Source organism: Podarcis liolepis (genome assembly GCF_965112155.1).
Source record: "Podarcis liolepis genome assembly, chromosome: 2".
NCBI lineage: Eukaryota > Metazoa > Chordata > Lepidosauria > Squamata > Lacertidae > Podarcis > Podarcis liolepis.
The window spans coordinates 73708680-73730754 of NC_139555.1; the positions used below are offsets into that span (position 1 = coordinate 73708680).

Genomic DNA, 22075 nt, shown 5'->3' on the forward strand with positions numbered 1-22075 from the left:
TTCTAGAAGAAGAAGAAGAAGAGTTTGGATTTGATATTCCGCCTTTCACTCCCCTTCAGGAGTCTCAAAGCGGCTAACATTCTCCTTTCCCTTCCTCCCCCACAACAAACACTCTGTGAGGTGAGTGGGGCTGAGACACTTCAAAGAAGTGTGACTGGCCCAAGGTCACCCAGCAGCTGCATGTGGAGGAGCGGAGACGCGAACCCTGTTCCCCAGATTACGAGACTACCGCTCTTAACCATTACACCACACTGTGCATTCTAGGATCACAACCTTAATATATTCCTCACTACATTCTTTTATCACTTGTGCCTTTATCCATAAGAACATGAGAACAGTCTGCTGGATCAGGCCAATGGTTCGTCGAGTCCAGCATGCTGTTCTCACAGTGACCAAACAAATGCCTGTGGGAGCAGAACATGAGCACAACAGCACTTTCCCTTTCCATGGTTTCTTGCTGCTTCCAACTGTGGAGGTAGAGCATAAGCATCATGGCTAGTAGACATTGAGCCCTCTCACCCATGAATTTTCCTAATCCTTTTTTAAAGCCATCCAAATTGGTGGCTGTCACCATCTCCTGGGGGAGCAGACCAGTTTTAAGGTTTATTGTTACATTACCATGTTGCATGCCCTCTTTTCACCAATGATTGCCAAATGCTGCAAAAAAATGTGATCAGATTTAACTGTACACAAGCCCAGAAGGTCAAGATGATTAGCTCCATAGTTGCATAAGGAGGAAGTGTGACATAGACAGTTATCATGCTTGCAACCCAGGTCAGAAAAGGGGGTAGAGAGGCCCAGTTCAGATTTGACAGTGGAACGGTCTCCCTCAGGAGATTGTGGACTCTCCTTCCTTGGAGGTTTTTAAGCAGAGGTTGGATGGACATCTGTCATGGATGCTTTAGTTGCAGGGGTTTGGATTAGATGACCCTCAGTGTTACTTCCAACTCTACAATTCTACAATTCTTTTATTCTATGATTCCTCTATTTTAGCTCTTTTGACTCATTGTTCTTTATTCGCTTTACTCTCTAGAGTTCAGGAAAGTCTTGTGCTACAAACTCAAACCAGTTCCTAGCATGTGAGTCCTTGGTATTGTCGTTCTGTGAGAGAACTAGCATTACTACATGAAAGTAACATTCCTTTAGGAATCCTTACAAGCTGTGTTGAGATCCTCTCACAGGTGCTATATGTCGAATTCATACTGGCATGAATATGATCCATATCCACTGGGCCACATCTTGATTGGCAATAGGGCAGGCTTCAGTCCTTAAGTAGGCATGCAGATGCATTTGCATACATGCACGGCTTTGCAGATCTGTGTGTAATGAATCCTCTGGGGAGCTTAATGTAGGGAGCGCTTTCATACCAGACTGAGTGGGTGAGTACAGGAGTAGGAATCCCTAAAAGGAATGTTGACAGGCAGGCTGCATTGTGCTCAAGCAACAGCAGACACACTGGGTTTCCTTTTAATTTAATTTTACAGTGGATTAGTCACCACCAGAGTCAAAGGGGCAGCAATATTGCCTATGCGTTATGCACACTGGTGGTTCACATGAGTTCATGTCCCCAGCAAACTGGCTCAGAATTAATATAGCTCATCTGTTGCAGAGGGTGGGATGAAAAGTCACTGCAGAATTAGACTAATGCAAAGCAGGGAGTGTGAATATCTTATCATTAGGCAAGCAAAATTCTCTGGATCAGCATACAAGACCAGAGAATGTAGCCCATTTCAGGTTGGAAGCAAAAGGCTTTTGAACTGGATCTTTTACTAAAGGTGCTTCATGTAAGCAAAATATATATTATTTAGTTATTACATTTTTGTTCTGCCCTTCCTCCAAGCAGCACATGGCTGTGTACGTGGTTCTCCCCCATCATCTCATCCTTACCAGAACTCTTTGAGGTAGTCCAGTGCAGACCTGATCACTACACCAGCCCCAGGCTGGCATAGCCAACTTCAGATATTTGTCTGACTCTCTTCCTTCTGCCCCAGAAGAATGGGGTGAGCAATGGGGTTATGGATGAGGTGGTAACTATGCCACTTCATCATGTCTCAGTGCTGCCCTGGTGTGGTTTGGATTGCTCTGTCAGGCTGTGATCCTGGGGATATCAAATTACTCTGTCCGGTGATTAAGAGGGAATCTATTTGTCAGACCCCTCACCTGCCCAACACTGGGAAAATCTGCAGCCCCGATCTGGCAGATGTCAAAGCTCCAACATCAGTAGACCTTGAAAGAAGACATGTCAGGGTAGTATGTAAGGTGGATGGTGGATGTGTTATAAGTGAATCCATGGACTTCTCTGCTGCTCTCCACACCACCAGTGCTCCCAACCTACAAAGAGATGGATGGCAGCTCCTAAATTGGCATAAATCTATCCTGTTAATCCCCCACCCCGAAACTGTTTAAAAGCAAAGCAAAGAGGGGGGAAAGTAAAAAGAGCACAATAGCACTCCTCCAGACTTCTCTTCTATCCTGCCTGCAAAAGCCCTGTGATCAGGTGATTAAACTGTCTTTGGTTCCCTCCCTATCTTGCCTTAGGATGGCAGCCTGAATTTCCAAGGCATAAGATATCACATAATTTCCACTCCATCTATTCCAATTCCATATCCCACTACAAGAGTAAAAAGACAATTAGGCTGTGCATCTTGTCTCAGGAGATGTGCTATTAATGCATATCACAGGAGGCTGTGAACTTGCTGGGTCACTGAAGTGGGTAGGGAAGCCATTGTGTGGATGGCTAAAGGCATGGGTGGAGAGCTTCATGCCGTCATACTAGTCACACTTTTCTGGAGACAGCTACTATTTCCATCCTTGCCTGTTGCCTTGCTTCCTCCTGTTGCATGGCTTCCTCCTGAAGTCAGCTTAGGGGAGCACCTCCCTGGAACTATTTAAGCCAAGCTATTGATTCTGGAGTTGTGTCAACCAGTTGTGTCAGTAGGAACAGCAGTTACTCAAATGAGAAAACTTCCCAACGTATTCAAGAATACATTGGATTTTATAAGTCTCTATGTGCAAACCACATTAATAGCCCCATTCCTTCAGGGGTAGTCAGTTGCTATCATTCCAAACCACATCAGGGAGAGAGCCATCCATGACAAGGGGGTGATGGTTATACCCTCCAGCCACCACATCTCTCCCAATCTACTCTGTTCCAAAAACCAGGTCAAGAGTGTGTCCTGCAATGTGCATTTGACCCATGGTGCATTGAAACAGCCCCATGATTATCATGGTGAACATGAATACATGAACGGGACCCAACAAAATGAGTCTAGCATGGTCATTGACTTTAGTAAGACTATTAGCTCCACAAAGTGCAAAATTTAATCTGGATTCAAAGGATCTGTTGGTTGTTGTTATTTGATCTTCAGTGCCCCAGGAGCTAGATCAAAATCATGCCAACTTAACTGCTCTAGGGACACAACTAGAGCTGTTCAACAGTGGAATTTGCTGCCAAGGAGTGTGGTGGAGTCTCCTTCTTTGGAGGTCTTTAAGCAGAGGCTTGACAACCATATGTCAGGAGTGCTCTGATGGTGTTTCCTGCTTGGCAGGGGGTTGGACTCGATGGCCCTTGTGGTCTATTCCAACTCTATGATTCTATGAACTTAAGACAATGCTTATTGGGAAATGGCCATTTACATTTGACAAACAGAGCTCAGAAGGAGGCTTAATTAGGATTGTCAATTTACATTCTCCCTGCAGCAAACTGGTTTCCCCCATCACATTTTATTAAGATGAAGTCAGAAAATAACTGCAATGTTTTTCTATATATTAATATTGATTTAAGTCTTCCCATGCTCATGCTTTTGTAGCCAAAACTGCACCACAGACTCAGGGTAACCTCAAGGTTTACACAAATACAATAGATCTGAAGGGGGGTGGAGGAATCTCATGGTAGCCTCATAATAATGGCATGACATGCAGAAAGATTAGTGGAGGGGGAAACTGACTAATGGGTGGAAGGAGGGAATAGAATGTAGTGGCTGGAACAGAGCAGAGAAACATAGTTCACATATATAAAGGATAGGAAGAACCATCTAATTGTCTGGATAAATCACTTCCTGGTTCATGATGAGAAGCCATTTTTAAATGTCCCCAGTGATGGAAGAAAGGCTACAAATAGACATATGTTAAACAATGTAATGGAGCTGGAATTGAGCACAAAGTGTGTCTACCCCACCTAAAAAAGAACAATATTGGAAGCTGAGAAACCGCAATACAGCCCAGTGAGAGCTGGGGATGCTTAGTGAGCACAGAAATACACAGCTGTCTTGAAAATAATAATAAAGGTTTATTTGAGCCTAGAATTGGGTGTGTATGTACCAAGCCATGTTGCTCAATGACATCTTCCAAACAAGATGCTGTTATCAGCCAGGGCACATGTGGTGGACATTTATCCATTTCTCAACTCTGCCTTGGGTTCCAATTGCATTGCTCGGTACTGCTCAGTGCCTTGTAAAAGGTTTTCATCTGATCTCATCTAAATCTGTTGGCTGTAGGGAGAGAAGTAAAAAGAGATGCTTTATAGATGAACAGAAAATTCCCTGGGGGGATTTGTCTTTCAGTCTGAAATGTGCTCAGGGGATTGGGCGGAATATTGGCTGTTTCCATGCAGTCACCAAGGGAGTGGTAGAAAGTGAAATGTAAAAGTGTGTAGTAGGGAAACAGGAAATAAATTCCTTCCTTTGCAGTCACAGCTCTCTTACGATGAAAATGCATCTCCCCAGATTTCTTTGTGTTGCCAATGGCACGAGCTTGATTGATGAAATGCTTGTGAAATGGTTACATATGTGTTTCTGTGTTGCCGTGTATACAAGGAAGTTGTGCATCATTTTGCTTGTCTCAGTGTTTATTGCAGGTACGAAGAAACATTCTGTGGATAGAGTGGATAGGTATACATGTGTTTAGGACAGGGGTGGCTTACAGGTCTGATCCCCCACCCAAGTGATTATTCTAAATTTTAGAAGATGTATGAGGCACAAAGTACAGTGGTACCTCGGGTTACATACGCTTCAGGTTACATACGCTTCAGGTTACACACTCCACTAAGCCAGAAATAGTGCTTCAGGTTAAGAACTTTGCTTCAGGATGAGAACAGAAATTGTGCTCCGGCGACGCGGTGGCAGCAGGAGGCCCCCATTAGCTAAAGTGGTGCTTCAGGTTAAGAACAGTTTCAGGTTAAGAACGGACCTCCAGAACAAATTAAGTACTTTACCTGAGATACCACTGTATACTGTTACCAGTCTTCTGAAGACGTCTGAAAGACAGGTGACTGATCAGAAGGTGTTGTATTTTGCAGAAAGAGACTCATTTAGCAGCTACACATTGATGGGATCTGAGTTGGCTATGGCTCTCCAAAAAAGTGGTCTTGGACTCATGATGGATAGATCAATAGTAATCATGAATGGCTGTGGAAAATGTAAATTCAATGCTGGAGACTTCTAGGAAGCGATTTAAAATAAAGATGCTAGTATTGCAATGCCTTCATATAAATCAAGGCCACAGCCACATTCTGGATGCTGTGAAGAATCCTTAGTTCTATCTCAGAAAGGGAACGTTGGGTACATAGGAAACTGTCTTATATCAATTCAGACCATTGGTTCACCTAGAGCAGTACTGTCTACTTTCTCTGACACTCTTCATGGTTTTTGACAGGGGTATTTCCCAGCCCTACCAGGAGATGCTAGGAGTTCAAATCAGATCCTTTGCCTACTGTGCTCCAGTCCTTTCTTGTCAAAAGGACATCACAGAGCTGAGAAAGGTACAGAAAAGGGCATTATTTGGAGGCTAGAGTGATTTTCCTTCAAAGAAAGGCTGGACTATTTCGACAGGGGAGCTGTCTAAGAGGAGGTGCAAAAACAGTTCTATCAAATTGCAGATGATGTGGAGAAGGTGGAGAGATATACATTTATCTCCCTTTCATAATACAGTGGTACCTCGGGATAAGAAGTGAAATTGTGCTCCGGTGGCGCGGCAACAACAGGAGGCCCCATTAGCTAAAGTGGTGCTTCAGGTTAAGAAAAGTTTCAGGTTAAGAACAGACCTCCAGAACGAATGTAAGTTCTTAACCCGATGTGAGGGTTTGATTAGCTGCTTGTGCGTGAAAACGTGCTCCCTCAGAGTTTGTGCGACCCCACAAACCTCCGTGTGTGACGGAGCTCCTCAGACATGTCTGCTCTAGTCACTAGTAGAGTCCGACAGTGGCTGTCTGCGGAAGCGTTTCCAGCAAAGAAGTTCCTTAACAGAAACGCGTCTCCTGGACTCACGGCGTGACAGTTTCCTGCGAGGTGTGGGTCTCCCTATGGGAGACTCCGATACCTCCCCACTGTTCTCGCTGGAAGCCTCCCTGAGCCCTCCCTCCTGCTCGCATTCCCTCAGAGACTCACTCCTCCCCCTGCTGATCCCTGCTTCAGCAGTTGAGTCTCTTTCATCCTGCCTGAGTCCCTCCACCACCTGATGCTCTGATGGCAGTTCCCTGACATCCACCTCCCCTCCAGGGCCCCCCTCACCCCCTCCCAATTCCTCCCCCCTGGGAGGTGAAGGGCTAAAACCCCGAAACGAATCTTCCTCATCTTCTGACGTCTCGAACAATTCTCTCCATCGATCGTCGTCCTGGCCAGCTGAATCCTCCTCCTCTTCAGAATCTGGGAACCCCTCCAACTCCTCTTCCTCGTCGGTGGTGGCAAAGTATTCCCTTCGGAACCTCGCTACCGGCTGAGGTTTACGTGGGAACCTCTGATGAAAAGTCTCTATTAAAACCTCGTCATTGACATCCTCTGCCCTAACCCAGGTGTTTTCCGACTCCGGTTCCCCTTCCCACATTACCAAATACTCTACTTGATCTCCCTTCCACCTGGAATCGAGGATCTCCGCTACATGGTAGCTGTGTTCCTTCTCCTCCATTGCTGGTCCCCTAGTGACCCTCCCCTCACTGTCTCCTCTATACGGTGACAGCAACGACCTGTGAAAAACTGGGTGCAGCTTCATGTGGTTCGGTAACCGGAGCCTGAAAGCCACTGGATTGACCTGCTGTATGACTTCAAACGGACCCAGCCTTTTGGGTCTTAATTTCTTACAACCTCCTTTGAATGGCAACCCTTGGGTTGACAGCCACACCTGGTCCCCCACCCTGATGCTTTCACCTTCCCTTCTGTTTTTGTCTGCCTGCCTCTTATATTCCTCCTTAGCCCTGTTTAAGTTGAGTTGGAGCTGGCGATGGATCGCTTCCATTTCTTCCACGAACTGTTCTGCAGCTGGAACGCTCCAGTTCTCCCCCTCCCCCCCTGGGAAGGCTCTGGGATGGCACCCGTGATTAGCCAAAAAGGGGCTCATCCCCGTGGACACGTTCTCTGCATTGTTGTAGGCAAATTCTGCCAACGCCAGCTTCTCCACCCAATCATTCTCTCTGTCATTAACATAACACCTCAAATATTGTTGGAGAACCCCATTTGCTCTTTCCGCCTGCCCGTTGGTTTCAGGATGACGGGCCGTCGAGAAATTAACCTCTACATGCAGTAAGCTCATGAGCTTCCTCCAGAACCTGGAAGTAAATTGTTTCCCTCGGTCTGAAACCACCCTCAAGGGGGCGCCATGCAACCTAAACACATTCTCTACAAACAATTTGGCGGTTTCTTCTGCTGTAACCGCATGTGAGCAGGCTATGAAGTGGGCCATTTTAGTTAACAGGTCTACTACAACCATGATGGCTGTTTTCCCTCTAGACCTTGGCAGATCAGTCATGAAATCTATTGCCACTGCTTCCCACGGTCTCTCAGGTGTGGGCAGTGGTTCTAATAAACCAGCCGGCGCCTGCCTCTCCCCCTTGGCTCTTTGGCATTGTTCACACCCTCTCACATACTCCCGCACATCTTCCCTGACCTTGGGCCACCAAAATTCCCTGGTAACCAGCCACATGGTTTTGTGTTGCCCAAAGTGCCCTGCTGTGGGGCTATCGTGCAGCTGCTTGAGTACCTTCTCCCTCAATTCCCCTTCAGGTATATATAACGCTCCCTTATAATACAATGCCCCATTTCTCTCCTCAAAACCACCGGATTTGTCTTCCTCCCCTCTGAGATCCCTGAGTTTCCCCTGGGCGTATGCATCCTGCACCGTACCCTCTACCAATTCCCTTTGCCCCACCAAAGTCGCCCCACACACCCAGCGGTCCTCTGGAATGATATGGGTTTCTTCGGGTGCTCCCTCCCCCTCCAAATATTCAGGTTTGCGTGAGAGAGCGTCCGCCCTAACATTCTCTGGGCCTGGCACATAACAAATCTCAAAGTTAAATTTGGAGAACTCTTGGGCCCATCTCAACTGCCTTTGGTTGAGCACTCACGCCGTTCTCCAGTACTCTAGATTTTTATGGTCCGTGCACACTTGCACTTTATGTTGTGCACCAACTAGCAGATGCCTCCATCTCCGGAACGCCTCATGAATAGCAAGCAGTTCTCGGTCGTACACCGTGTAGTTCCTCTCGGATTTGTTCAGCTTCCGCGAGAAGAAGGCACACGGACGCCACTCTGACTCCTCCTTCCCCGGCTGCAGAAGAAGCACCGCCCCTATGGCTCTGTCAGATGCGTCTGTTTCAACCCTTAGCTTCTTTCGTAAATCCACATGCAGAAGTTGTTCTTCAGAGGCGAAGGCCCTTTTCAGTTCCTCAAACGCTCGCTCCGCCTCCGCCGTCCATACAAACTTCTTTTTACTGCTGAGACAGTCAGTGATGGGCGCCGTCAGATGGGCGAAGTTGCGGATGAACTTACGATAAAAGTTTCCAAACCCTAGGAACCTCTGCACATCCTTCTTGGTTTTGGGTGTTTTCCATTCCAGCACTGCCTGTACCTTGCCGGGATCCATGGCCAATCCCTTGTCTGACAGGCGGTACCCCAGGAATTCCACCTCCTTGGTATGGAACCGACACTTCTCCAGTTTGACCCACAGCCTGTTGGCTTGCAGTCTGCTCAACACTTCTCTGACGTCTCTCACATGTTGCTCCTCATTCTCAGAATACACCAACACATCATCTAGAAAGGCAACGCAATTCTTGTAGAGCAAAGGGCCCAGCACGTGGTTCATAAAAGATTGAAAACACGCGGAGCCTGCTTGTAATCCAAATGGCATAACGAGGTATTCAAACGCCCCCAAAGGGGTAAACATGGTGGTTTTCCATTCATCCCCTTTCCTTATGCGTATCAGGTTGTACGCCCCCCTTAGATCCAGCTTTGTGAAAATCTTTCCCTTCCTCACCCTGGTCAAAATATCATCAATTCTGGGCATAGGGAACGCCACCGGTTCAGTCACTGCATTCAGCCGCCTAAAATCACATACAAGTCTCGGCTTGTCCGCATTTTTTTTGTCCACAAAGAACACTGGGCTCCCCCCTGCTGCTTTGGACTCTCTGATGAAGCCTCTCTTCAGGTTCTTGTCAATGAACCCTCGCAACTCCTGCATTTCCCTGTCTGACATGGCATACAACTTGCCCACGGGAAGCTGTGCTCCAGGGAGTAAATTGATCTGACAATCAAAGGGTCTATGAGGTGGTAGTTGGTCAGCTTCCTTCTCGCTGAACACGTCGCTGAGATCTGCATACTGTGGTGGTACCTTCACCTTCCCCATTACTTCAGTCCCTGCTAGGGTGGCTTGGGCCCCTGCTGAACCCTTCTCCCCTTTGCAGTGTTCTAGGCAATGTGCTGAACCAAAGGACACCACTCTTTGATGCCAGCCAACCAGCGGATCATGTAGAGCTAGCCAGCTCATTCCCAAAATAATGGGAGCGCCTCCCAGGGTGGCCACATTAAACGCTATCAGTTCTGTGTGCCTTGCCACCCTCATTATCATTGGGACAGTCTGCAAGCGGACTCCTCCTCCCAACAACTCCCTGCCATCAATCGTGGTCACCTGCAGGGGGTTGCTTAAAGGGATGGTCTGTATCTGGTGTTCAGCAGCAAACTCCTTGCTCATAAAATTGCAGGAGCTGCCTGAGTCCAATAGCGCCTTTATTTTTAGGGGGTGCCCATTCTGCAGCTCTAGCGACACTTCAATCACTAGAGCAGGTCGAGGAGCTTCTGGCACGGGCACTTTCACTGCTCTTTGGCCTGGCTGCAGTGCCCCAATTGTGGCAACCAGGCGTTGGCTTTTACCTGCTCCGCTCCCCCTTCTTCTCCCCCCTCAACAGCTCCCACCATCCCTTGCCATTCCTTCCTCTGGGGGCAGACTCTGGCAAAGTGGCCTGGCTGTTGGCAGAGATAGCATTTCCGGGGGCCCTTTCCCTCCTTCTTAGCTCCCTCGCTGGTTTTTGAAAATGCGCGCGCGCGCGCTGTTCCGATTTCCATCGGCTCTGCCGGCGGGAAAGCTGGCTCAGGAATGTCTGGAATGCGGAACTCCTTCCAACGTTCCCCTCTCCCTTCCCGCCTCTCCAAGGCTCTTGCCTCCTGCCGCGCTCCTATGGTCAGCGCAGATTTGGTCAGCTGATCCATAGACTCCGCCCTGGGGCTCCGTGCCAGCTCGTCTTTCACCCCCGAAGAAAGACCTTCTTCAAATAGCATTTGAACGGGTGCCGCCGATAAATCCCAACTCAGTCTGTGAATCAGCATGGTAAACTCAGTCCAATATTCACGGACAGATCGACTTCCCTGCTTACAAGCCATTAGCTGTCTGCGCACCACCCCTTCCTCAATATCGCTGGAAAACATGATATCCATTGCACGAAAGAACTTCATTGTGTCCTTTAGTATGTCATTGTGCGTTGCCATTAGGGGTCGAACCCAGTCTCTAGCCCCTTTCTCAAGATGCCCAATTACAAAAGCAACTCGCGATTCCTCATCAGGGAACTCATCGAACTGCACATTAAGGGCATATTGCATCTCTGTCCTAAAAGCATGGTAGTCCTTGGGGTCCCCCCCAAATTTCTGCACCAATCCTGGTACCTTTCTGGGGAATTGAGTGGCTCTCCCCTTCTTGTCTGCATCCTGAGCCCTTCTCTCCTCCAGCCTCGCCGTCTGCAGGGCCAGTTGAACCTCCAACGCTCGGTATCTATCTTCCAAGCTTGGACCAGCTCCAGCCCCTGCTCCTCCGGTTCCGGTTGGTTCGCTCATGATGCCTTCTCTTGCACAGGCAGCGTACAAAGACTGTCGGACTGCTGTGAGGGTTTGATTAGCTGCTTGTGCGTGAAAACGTGCTCCCTCAGAGTTTGTGCGACCCCACAAACCTCCGTGTGTGACGGAGCTCCTCAGACATGTCTGCTCTAGTCACTAGTAGAGTCCGACAGTGGCTGTCTGCGGAAGCGTTTCCAGCAAAGAAGTTCCTTAACGGAAACGCGTCTCCTGGACTCACGGCGTGACAGTTTCCTGCGAGGTGTGGGTCTCCCTATGGGAGACTCCGATACCTCCCCACTGTTCTCGCTGGAAGCCTCCCTGAGCCCTCCCTCCTGCTCGCATTCCCTCAGAGACTCACTCCTCCCCCTGCTGATCCCTGCTTCAGCAGTTGAGTCTCTTTCATCCTGCCTGAGTCCCTCCACCACCTGATGCTCTGATGGCAGTTCCCTGACACCCGAGGTACCACTGTACTACAAATTCAGATCATCCAGTGAAATTGATTGGCAATAGATTCATGCAGATAAAAGGAAGTGCTGCTCCAATCAGTGGATAATGAATTCGTAGATTTTTCTGCCACAAGGTATGGTAATGTTTACCACTGGCTTAAATGGCTTTTGAAGGGGAGGAAAAGCCTATCATTGGCTATTAGACATGAGGGCTATATAGAATCTCTAAATATGTAGGTACTGTGCCAGAGGTGGGGAAACCCATGACCCTCCAGATGCTGCTGGACTCCAACTCCCATCAGCCCCAGCCAGTATGACCAGTGTTCAGGAATGATAGGAGTTGTAGTCCAACAGCACCCGGCTGGTCACAGGTTCCCCACATCTGCAGTATGCTACCAAATACCAGTTAATAAGAAGCAACAGCCTTTTGTGGGATTCCTGGAAGAATTTAAATGGAAAGTCAAATGTGCTTCAATGAATTCTAAATGTTCATAAAATTTCACATTTTTGCACTAAAATGATTTACATCCCTACTTGCAATATCCACTGGGCAATGTAGTATGTTGACAGGGTAAATTTATTCTTCAAGCATATTGTTCAGGTGAATCTTCCTTGCCACTTGATCACACTGAACCCAGTTTACATTAGAGGATTTCACAATCACTATCATCTTCCACAACCAACATCATAGAACTCACAATTAGAGAACCAGGATTCAAAGCAATGGCAGGTTAGTAGAATGCTCAGTAGGAAAATTCACTATATAGTAGTAAAACCTATGTATTTATTTATGAGTTTCTACTGCCTTTCATTGAAGATTCTAGAATGGTTTACAAAATTAAGGCTGAAATACAATCACAATAGATTAAGTTTGCCACAGTGATAATGTTGGCATCCGTCTGTCTCGGGAAACAATGGAGTGTGCTTACGGAGGTGAAGTCGAATTGCTGGAGAATCACAGAGGCCGGTAACTCGTAACTGTTGCCTTCCATGTTGTTTTGCTGCATTAGCAGCACCGAAGTGACCTCTCTGAGGTGCAAACCTGGACAGTGTGCATGGAGGTCCTGGGCTGCCTGGGCTGGAGGTCTCAGCATCACTGATGTGGTCCAAAGGAAAACACCAGCTTGTCTGCAGGAGTTGCTGGGAGGAGGCTTACAAGATGCCATCCAACCATCTTAGGGACTCCATTCTGGATTTGTGTAGGGTTTCCTCCTTAACCTTTTCCTCTCCCAAAGATATCCCACAAGGCAATAAACCAGTAGCTAAATACAATAGGCTAGTAAACTCTTTAAAACTCTAGAAAGCTTTGGAGAACAGAAAGATCTCAAAGTTTGGGTAGGTATATGTGGGGTGAGTTCCTTCAAATTCCTGGATATCAGGCTATGTAGGGTTTATAGGTAAGCACTAGTACCATAAACTGAGCTTCGAAAACAGATTGGAAATCACTGGTTCTCTTTTAGTACCAAAAATATATACTCCTGATGACCTAAAATTTTGAACCTATCTGTGTACACACCATACATTTCTAACACATTTCCTCCCTTCAAGAATCCTGGGAAGTGTAGTTCAGGGATATTTAGAATTCTGGCTCTGTGAGAGGTAAACAACAGCTCCCATGATTATTGGGCTGTGTGGACTGTAAATGTATGGTGTGTGAGCAGCCTTGGTGATGACAGCTGTAGGAGAGCAAGAAGTCATGAATCTGTGCCCAATTCCAGATAAGGGCCTCAAGAGACAATATGCAGCTCTATGTAGGAGCTTTACTCCCTTTTCCCAAGAGATTTTCTGCTAGGAAAAAACTCAAGGACGGGAGTATTGCAGGAGCCTAGAGCTCAAAGTCACGTATGTTAAACGTCTGAGAGCACATCACTAATAATATATTATAAATACATTTTGGCCCATGTCCTGTAGATGTACTCAACTTAAGGTATTCAATTGATTTTTAAAAAATGGAAAGGGAAAAATGGCCTGTTGACTGAATTGTTTCCCCATTGCACATAATTAGTAGCTGATTAAAGAGGCTATTAACATGAGGAAAGGGAGAAAACATGTCAGCCCTGAACACAAACTATCCCTAGACTGGGAGCAATTCAAGAGAATAATTTGTCTTTCCACACCATCAAGCTGATCTGCTCACTTAGTAAATTAAGTTCAAACCATAGCTTTATCCACCAGTAGGATGTGATTAAACTTAAGAGAATGATTCCCCCCCCCTTCCATAATTAAATCTGTGGTATTTCAAGCTCTTTCATCCTGGGCTAAAAATTGCTGCTAGTTTCTTCTATATAAAAATCTATTATATATTTTCTAAAGGAATATATGTTTCTTATGGATTCCCGGTACAGATCATTTGGGTGCTCAGGCAAGGGAGGACACAAATGCTGAAGAGTTGAGATGCATTTAACTAGAGGTGACAAACTCTTAAAATACTGAACCATCATATTTACCCACAAATTCATGGGAATTAGAAAGAGATGTCACCAGAGAGGCAAGCGCATTTCTTACAGTAGGGGTTGTCAGAAGTTAATCTGGTATATCTCAGGGTGGTTTGCAGTAGATGAAGAAGGATTTCTGGCTCCCAGCTGTTTAACAATAGCAACACCTTTTTCAAATGCCACATTAATCTGCTGAAATTGAGGAAGTTTGGAGAGAACCTAGAATGGACTTTTGTGTGAAAGGACAGTGAGTTCAATTTTGGTACTAAAAGCGAATTCCTGGGTGCCCTGTCTTCCTCTCTCTCTGAGTATTTCGCACTCGGTTCCATCTGGTGGATCTTGGAGTTCTAGAAACAACAAAATAGATCCCACCAGCTACTATCTTGGAGTCATGGCAGCTGCATGTGAAAAATGCTGCAAGGCTTTGCCTTTCTGCTTTGGGCCTTATCTACTTGCCTGTCATTTCTTCTCCCTTTTATTTCTTTTATAACTTGCCTTAATTTACATTCTTACCCTTAACCCTTGAAGCTAGAAATTTCAGGACGTTTAACAGATGTTGTCACAAACATGCATTTATGGCTTTAGGTTAACGCCCACTTGAGGATTGTGAAGAGGCATCCTGAGATAACCCTCTGCTGCCTCCAGTCTCTTAATAGCCTTGGGGAGGGGACCTCTTTATGGTGGTTTCTGTACTGGGATCCACCTACAGAATCCAAACAGGACAACGTTCTTCCCCTTCCTATTGTTTCTAAGGATCAGTACTGATCCTGACGACCAGAAGGAAGTATCAGTACCATAACAAATGAAAGCCCTTTACAAGGTTCAGACCTTTCCTCCATCGCTTTGGTATCCTGGGAGCAAAGAATTTAAGTAGAGGGTGTGCTCGCTGTGGCTTCCTGCGCGAAGCATTGCATACTGAAGCCCCCTTGCCCCGGGAGCTTGAATTTAGCACCACGTTGTTGGACAGCTCCCTCCGGGGAAGGCTTTGTGCTCCTGGCCCCCGCGCGGGGAGTTTGATTTCAGCACCCTGGATTCGGACAGCTCCCTGCCGAGATAATAAATGCTTGGCAAGCTGCTTGACATCAGCGTCTTTGGAGGAGTTTCAAACGTGAATCAAATGTGTGAGCATCGCGGCGAGCGAGAGACCCGCTTGTACGCTAAGCAAATCAAGAGCTTTCAACACCAGAGCTGTGGGCAGCTACTTATGCAAGAGAAGAGGATTCGGAGGCGCAGCACCTCCAGCACTTGACAGAGGCGGCATCTTTACAGCAAGGAGCAGGCATCCAGTCCGCCAGGAGAAAGAAAGTCAGAGCATCTTTGCCCAGCTCGCCTGGGAAACCTCGCACAGAAGAGAGACGCTTCCTCATCACCTAACAGGTGTCTCTGCTTCGCAAAGGTAAGCTTTGTTATTCAAAAATGCCGACAATGAGTGGAATTCGAAACCGTGCCTCTTTATTTTGTCGTTTTCTGAAACATGCTGCTACACAGTGCTTCTTTTTCGAGAGGGTTCTGAAGGCTTTACAGTGCTATTTCTTGCTCTTATCTCGCATCATCAAACTGATATTTTCTGTTGTTTCCCGTCTGTCCTCCTTTCCTCCCCCGCCAGTCCCTGGCATTTGGTTGTGGTGGGATGAATTAGTCCAACACGTTGCTTTTTAATCCTATAGATATCCTTGGCATCTAATCCTATTCTTCCCAACAGATTTAGAAGCTAATAGAAGATTGCACTGGAAGCTAGTTGTCTCTCTGCCAAACACCCACAGCCATTTCTGGTAATTAATTATCTTTCAAAGTTTAATTTGGAAGTCATATCAATCCACTTCAGAGCTCATTGTATGAGCTTGATCCAGGATGTGAGAACCACTATTTGAGATCTCACAGGTAGCAAACAACAGCAGCAGCAACAACAACATTAAGTTTTGTAACTGGTGCTTCTAGGAAAGGAATTTTGTGTGTGTGTTTAACATTACTATCAGCTGTATCACAGTGGTGACCCTATTTGATGATTTTCTGCGATTCTAGCTATTCACTGATACTTTAGAAGACAAATATGGGGGTAAAAATAAAAGTGTTTGATAATACCCCAAATGATTAGCTTTTCAAGATGTATGTTAAAAAATTGAAACATTTTCAACTTAAGAAATGAGAAGATGTTGACAGGAGGAGGCAAGCATGAACACACGGGTTTGCTTCCACTGTCCCAAACCTGTAATGCCTTGCCACTTCATTCTAACTTATAAGTAAGTGTTCATATTTCTTGGTTTAATACTTTAACCAGGTTACATTTTGCCACATATGTGGATGTCCCCCACAGGGATTTGGAAATAAAAATCTAAAAATCTATTTCTTCTCATTTTTCTATACTAACAGTAAATAAAAAAAGTCACAAAACAATTAACAAGTTAGGTAAAATCAAGATTGAGAGCAGGAAAAGTTCTTACTTTCTATTTCCTTCCTTCCTTCCTTCCTTCCTTCCTTCCTTCCTTCCTTCCTTCCTTCCTTCCTTCTTGGTTCCCAGCAGGGATATCCTTTATAATCTAGAGCCAGAGGCAGGCTAAAGAATAGAGTGCTAGAACATTTAACGAACTCCTAAGGGAGAGGATGTAAGGTAGCTTGTCTCTCAGCTCAAAAGAAATAGCCAGATGAAGCCCACGCTGTAAGACATGTTAAACAAAGAGCATTATTTATCATTCACTGAATTTAAAAAAAGCTCAAATACCTTTCCAAAAAGTTGATTCTATTTCATAAACGAGCATGGTCTAACTTATTGCATTGCTTCCTTTAAAAACAAACCAATGAATACTTGTAAAAATAGAAAGTCTGATCAGCATGTCCATTTCCCCACTGGTGTCTTTCAAATGTTCTGTTTGACCAGCTACTCTGAAAAGCAGTCTGAATTAATTTGTGTGAATTTAAAATCACCCTGGACTGCCATCCATCAGACAACGACTGACAGAGCATCTCCCACTCAGAAAGCTGCCCCTACAGAATGTCTCTTTTGGGGTGATGCATTGAAATGACTGATGGTGTCAATTAAGCAAGGAGACATGGGAGCCTAGTTCTTGCCCTCAGAATCTCCTTGTATGTTTTTGAATGCAGATCACCACCAAAACCCAAGCCTTAGAACTCTAATATTTGGTGGATGGGTGAGAACAAGGCAGAGAAGCAGGAGATTGAAGCGCTGTGTGGCAGCTTGCATGTTGCCATTGCTCTTATGTAAAAGATACATCGCTCCTGCCCTCACAACGCTGTACCACTGATGTCCTTCTAGATACTTATAGATCTTAGAAGGGTCTTGGCAGAGATTTTTGACCACAAGTGTATGAAGGCAGATATCCAAACAGCCTTAAGGGAAGAGCATTGCCAACTGGGGCAATTTCTTACTGCATGGCCCTGATCCAGGAATACATCTTAAGTTTATATTAAAGTTGAGTGTGTGAGTGTTAGCTGTGATTCCTGCTTTTCAGGGGATGATCCTTTGGGTCCATTCCAACCCTATAGTTCTATGATTCTGAGAGTGGTGTGGTGCATGGTATAGAGTGTGAGACCTGAACTGATGATAACTTGGATTCAAATCCTATCTTGCTCATGAAGTTCACTTATGGAGTGGCATAGAGCAAGTCTCTTAGCAGGATTTTTGTGAAGATAAAATGGGAAAACACCATGGGTGCTGCCTCAGGCACCATGCAGGGAGGGCAGGATAACATTTGAAAAATAAACCAATGTTTCTTGAATCTTATTGGTGTGTGTGGAGTGAGATCTAGGGAAGAAGGCTCCGCCAGTTTATCTCACTGGAAACAACAGGGCCATATCCACTTGTGGCAAATGAGGTACACCTATTGGCCTAAGAGGAACTGAGAAATAATGAAAATAATTGTTGCTTGAGTCAATATACAGTGCAGGGCCAAATGGAGTTGAACACCCTCATAACACATGTCTTGCAAAAACTAAGCAGGAATTAATGTTACAAGTGGATCTAAAAGCGGTGACAAGTAAAAGTACAATCCAGAGTTCGCCATACATGGATATCCTGATAACAGTTACCAGTTAACCCTGATCTGCGAAACTGAAGGGTGAAATGGGGTGGCAGTCTCCATTCAGCCCAAAAGAGCTGGGCCAGCCTCTGCCAGTGGAGTGACACTCTTCAGCATGAAGTCCCCTATTTCACCCATCCCAAATGCAAGTGACTGGAAGTATCATGGTAGCACCATGGACAGGATCCCCATGAGTGGTATGACACAGAGACCTCCAAAACAGAACAATCTGTGGGGAGAGGCTGAATCCGCCAGCAACCTACTAGATCCCAAGTGCCCTCCAAGTGCCATAACTTGACATCTAGGCTGGTGTAACATAGAGCGGGGGTTTGCCTGCCCCATTGTATTCCGCCCCCGGTCAGCCAGCGTGAGTGGCAGGGCTGCAGATATAGTGGTGGCTACAGAGCTCCATCACACCCCAGTGCTGCCCAATGAGGGCTAGGATTGGTATGCCCACTGCTTTTCTGGAACCATAGGAAGCAGCTAGCCACAGGTCGATCCAAACGTTGGCAGACAGCGCTGCTTCCTAGAAGACTGGTTCTGCCTCAGCGATAAAGAAATGGCCAAGTGAACCCTGTTGCTACTGCATGGATAGGGCATCATCAGGTTAAAGTTCTTCAAAACAACACATAGAGCATTAGCATTTTTAGAGAAGGAACGAATAGAGGACAATACAGGAAGTATCCCTGAGCCCTTTTATTAACTCTTGGACCATCTATATCCTCTGTTTTGTGTATAGATTATGGTAGCCCCACCTTACGAAGACAAATCTAATGAAACAGGGAAATTTCTATTATAGAATATGATCTTACATTGGATTGGAATTGGATAGGGATGTACACAATTCTGAATAGCCTGGGGCAAAAGAGGAAAACAAAATAATAATAAAAATCCCCCCCCCCGAACTGCTCTTCCACTGCACCTCTACAAAATTCCAGAATTGGAGGGCACCCACTGAAATGAACATGTAACAAAGTGAACAAAAGGAGCTCTTCTCCCTCTTTCCCACAAAACTGACGCTTGGGATCCTTTTGCATGGAATGTGATTTACCATCTGCTGAGATGTTCCTGTGAGGAACAGAATCATTAGTTTTGTCCAGCAGGACTCTTCGTATATTCTTATGTGCAAGTGGATTTAAAACAAAAGCAACAACAACAACAACAACAACAAGGCAAGTTCATAAAAGAGAGGCGTATTGACAAAGACTTTTAATTAAGGTGGCCAAGGCATCTCTGCCGTCTTGCTGAATGGATTTCTAAGCACAGAAATGCTGGAGGCTCCAAATGATTGATAGTAAATGGATGTCTCTGGCAGTACTTCATTCTGTTAGACATTTTATTTAAATCAGGCAGAAGTAGTCTTTATTAAAAAATGGAAAGCTGGGCTAAATATTCCATTGGTCTGATCCAATTACAGCTTTCTCTTAGTGTAAAATTGCCTCAACGATTCTTACTTGCCTATCAGTGGGACAGTGAAGTGGAGTGTTTATAATCTGTTTGCAACCTCTGGTTGCAGGGAAGTCTTTATGACAGTTGTTCTTCCAGGAATAGATATTAAAATGTGACATTATACAAATGTTTGACTAGAAGGAGACCGAGAGGTCAAATTTTTATCACTGGGACTTGAAGAAACCATCTTCTTTGTTCTGTCAGATTGGAACAAACTTTCTGCACTCCAGAGCAGCCTTCCCTAAACTGGTGCTTCCCATATATTTTTAGCTACACAACTTCTGTCATCTCTGTTCATTGGCCATGATGATTGGGTTTGATGGGAAGGAAGGGTAGTCCAAAACATCTGCAGGGCATCAGGCTGGGGGTGGCACTGTGGTCTAAACCACTGAGTCTCTTGGGCTTGCTGATCGGAAGGTTGGTGGTTTGAATCCCCGCAACGGAGTGAGATCCCATTGCTTTGTCCCAGCTCCTGCCAACCTAGCAGTTCAAAAGCACACCAGTGCAAGTAGATAAATAGGTACTGCTGTGGCAGGAAGGTAAATGGTGTTTCCATGCACTCTGGTTTCTGTCATGGTGTTCCGTTGCACCAGAAGTGGTTTAGTCATGCTGGCCACATGACCCAGAAAGCTGTCTGTCGACAAACACCGGCTCCCTCAGCCTGAAAGCATGATGATTGCTGCAACCCCATAGTCGCCTTTGACTGGACTTAACCATCCAGGGGTCCTTTACCTTTACCTTTTACTCTAGCACTTAATCCCCACTAAGAGGATATGTTGCTGCACGACCTCCACAGGGCAGTGAATATTTCCTAGAACTACAGACAGCAGGCCAACAAGGGTCAGTTTTGGATCAGTGACTTCTGGGATACCAAAGGGCTTCCCTTCTAATTTATTGTAACATTTTCTGAGACATGATTGTTGACTACCACAATCCATTGCAAAAGGGTAGGACACCCAATGGGTGCCTTGTTCCCAGCAACACTTATGAGGAAGTGAAACAGGAGCTGTCTCCAGAATATTTGCTTTGGTGTCCTAATAGGTTATGGAGAAAGCATTGGTTCCAATCTAAGAGCCAATTGATTCTGTCTCTGTGAAACAAGCTACTTGTTACATGAGAATGTAGGAAATAGAAACCTAAATAGCTGCTGCTTCTATAGAAAGGAGGTTTGCGAGCACAGTCTGTAGGAGAGAAGCAGTTGGTATGCTCATGTACTTAACTCTTTTCTGCCAGATACTGGCCCGCTGCAACTCTGCAGCCAGTTTCCAGATGCGTGTGATCTCATAAATTTGCAGATACATGTCTGTAATCCTGTAAGTAGAGAGGCAATTGGGGAAGTTGCAATGGAGAAAATATACCTGGCATGGGATTAATTAAGCACACCCTGCACTTTGCCACTTCACAACATCCCTTTCTGAAGCTGCCTTGCCTAGGAAAAGAAACTGTCAGTTTTGCTATGCTTTTCTGTGTAACATGTAGTTTGCCTCTGTGAGCATATTTCTTGGCTGCGGAATGGATATTTGTATCGAGACCAGGGTTCAAGTTTTGCAACCTGCATGCTTCCTTCAAAACTTTAATATTTAGTTGCTGAATATATATTTGTTGATCCTATATATCAAAACAACTATATCCTCCTCATGGGCTGGCTGCTTGGCTGGCTGTGTTGTCTCAGTTGCTGAAGGAGAGGTGGAGATTTGTAGCTTTAACCATTTGGAGAGCAGTCAGAGCTCGGTGAAAGAACATATATTTTGCAGAAACTCCCAGAATCAGCCCCAGCATCATATTATGAACATCACAGGCTAATGTTAGCATGATGGTTAATCCAGCCCTAATCAAAATGGAGCCAATCTCTCCTGCACCACCTGCATTTGGTGGTAGGGAATCAAATGCAGGGCCAAGTACAAATTTTCTCAACTTTTCCACAACCTTTTATTGGACCACCTAAATGGAGCTAGCAGACCACCCCCAGTCTGCATGGATCACGGTTTCAGAACTTCTGTTCTAACTGGGTGCACTGCAAGGAAACTTTCCATGCCTGTAGCTTGTTGTCAAAATGTGCTTCGATGATATCTGGTAGTTGTTTATATTCTGTGGGTGGATTTACTGCTGTTGATTATATCCATATCTAAATAGCCATATCTGTATTGATGCATATATACATATATTTGCACATAAACAAATGTGTTCAAATATCATCAACACGTTTCCATTCAAGGGATACAAATATAACAGGATACAACCCATCTGTCAGGTGAAACAAGATAAAGATAACCACTACTTCACCAGGAGGAGCCAGGTACTGCGGCTGAGTTCTGAATCTCTTCTATGCACATTTTGCTGAATGGCAATTAAAATTTGATTAAGTTTCAACATTTGAATTCCTGCCTTCTCCTTTGTATTTGGATTGTTAACACAGGAGAAATTCACATTGTAATTCTTTTTAAAAAAATTGAGGTCCGGTTTTAAAAGCTGTCTTCAAAATTGTGTGAGACCAGCATCCATGAAGACTCCCTCAAAGAGTGGGTGGATATAAAGCAAAGCTGGGAAAGGTGTTTTTTCCCCTGTGTAGCATCACATGCTGGCTGGGGGCAGGAGTTAGAGCTAGTGGCAGGCAGGGCAAGATC

General features: G+C 45.5%; 1 protein-coding gene across 1 annotated transcript in view; it reads left to right on the top strand.

The window, feature by feature from the left end:
- The first annotated feature begins 14525 nt into the window (after nt 1-14525).
- The window catches only part of GRM2 (glutamate metabotropic receptor 2), an 89512-nt gene continuing 81962 nt past the window's right edge, over nt 14526-22075 (top strand). The window contains exon 1 of the mRNA XM_083488689.1: nt 14526-15364. The gene's annotated coding sequence lies outside the window, so the exon portion shown is untranslated. The remainder of the gene's footprint in view (nt 15365-22075) is intronic.